This window comes from Acyrthosiphon pisum, chromosome X (assembly GCF_005508785.2).
Source record: "Acyrthosiphon pisum isolate AL4f chromosome X, pea_aphid_22Mar2018_4r6ur, whole genome shotgun sequence".
NCBI classification, from domain to species: domain Eukaryota; kingdom Metazoa; phylum Arthropoda; class Insecta; order Hemiptera; family Aphididae; genus Acyrthosiphon; species Acyrthosiphon pisum.
The window spans coordinates 36,506,477-36,508,677 of record NC_042493.1 but is presented as its reverse complement, the minus strand read 5'-3'; positions in this window follow the sequence as shown (position 1 = coordinate 36,508,677).

The following is a 2,201-nucleotide window of genomic DNA, read 5'->3' as shown; positions in this document are numbered from 1 at the left end:
TTATAAGTTGGACAAGAAACTTAATAATTTATAACGTTAATATAATATAAAGTATAAACTATACTATATATTAGATATTATATAGATTCTATTTTCAAAAACAATAATGAAAATATACTAAATATTACAAAACTAAATTAAGCTAAGGTAAATATATACCAACGTTATGGTATTTTGTATAAAATATCTTTTCGTTAAAAACAAACATGGTGAATTAAAAATAAATTTTAAATCTTGGTAATTAATTAACAGTTATAACTTATTATTAATAATTATATAGCTTTTAATAATGGTAATTATACTAATTATTAATTTATTATTTGCCTATACGTTGTCTTGGGATTCAATTATGATATGATTTTTCTATCTGCAGGAAAATAACGCAACTAAATCGTATATTATAATATGACAAGTTTAACATATGTATTTTAATGTAGGTAATGTGATATTATTTCAGTCTTATGATTTAAAACTAGAACGAAATACTGACTCACTCACCAGAAGAGTGAAACTATGCATATTCTATGACCTATGTGACTATGTCATATATACCAACTTGAAAGTCGTATTACAATTTTAGATATTATTATTATCATTAAGCGCTTATAATAAAGGTAGGTACTATATAGTTATATCATACAGAATGCCATAATATTTAGCGAACTATTCTCAATGTGGAAATCAAAATGGGCAAGCCAGAACATTAAACAATTGTTCTATTACATAGATAGGTAGATCGGTAGTCAATATTTAAGTGTAATATTATTTGATCATATCATAAACTAATTTTACAAACATTATTATTTTGTATTTTATATTATAATTTAAAATTATATGTCAGAAGTACTGAAGAATGACACAAGTGCCTCTTTTTAGAATTCAAAACTAAATAAATATTTAATATATAGATTATAGCAGGGTTTTTTTAGTGTGCAGTGAGACACATTTTGTACAGTGATAAAAGTAATTGTGCAATGAAAATTGTTACTTTGTGCAGTGCAAAAAAAGAATTTCAGGATGATATATTTTATTGTATATTATAAAACAATAATTTAGTAAATTTATTTAAAAGTATTTGGGGAGGGAGGGGGTAGGCTATAGATAACAAATAACACGTATTTAGATGAGTTATTATACTGACGAGGTGAAGTTAGGAAATATTCAGGAGTTTTTTTAGGGACTAAGCGTCTCCCCAAATTACACCTATGCTGTTATACCTTACCTAGTCAATTGTCAGTACCAATATGCAACTACGTAACGTAGAATAATATGAACATTGGTACAAACATTCTAAATATTTTTTTTATTACATGTGCATGGAAACCGCTTATAAAAATTGTGGCTGTGTTATCAATAATTTTAAGCTACTTAAAGAACAACTTATAAGGAGTCTCGCATTAAATTTATAGATAAACATAAATAAAATAACGACAAAACACATTTTCAAATGTCTATAAACAACTCAACAAGAAGAAACATATTTTTAAAATTGTATTGTGTCCATAAAATGCTTTTATTAGTATTTGGTGAAAATGTCTTTCTGAATTATAAAAAATAAAATAGATTTGATCATAATAAGTAACTGATGTAACGTTTATGTTTCCATTTCAATTTTTCTTTTGATTTTCGCTACCAATTTTTTTTTCAAATTTATAACTAAATAGCATCCGAGAATTTTCCATTTCTAACTCCCCAAAGTTTCAATTAGATGATAATCAAACGGAAAAAAATTATTACCAAATTAGTTCAGTAAATGGGAAGTATACTTAAGCTACATTTCAGTATAGGAGTAGCTAATGTTAAATACTGGCATGTAAATGCTATAAAGTAATACGAGTAGGTATATTAGATAAGTAATTTTACTAGAAAAATATAGTTAGTGCAATTCAATAATTTTAGTTTAGTTAGCTAAAAGACGATAGTGAAATTTACTATATCAAATATAGTTAAGAATATTATACAGTTGTGTCAACAATAAATATAGGTACGTAGATGAGTTATTTAATATACTTTTTAGTTGTTATTTATTAAGAGGCTGTCAGCGCACTATTATTGTTTTCTCTCTCTGGCTCACACGCAACATAGACAAAATGCATTTACGCAAAATCATTTTTTCTATGTGTTTATGTAATCTTAGAGTAAAGTCACCCATGACAAAAAAGATAGAAAATAATACTTTTGAGAGAATGACATATCGATTT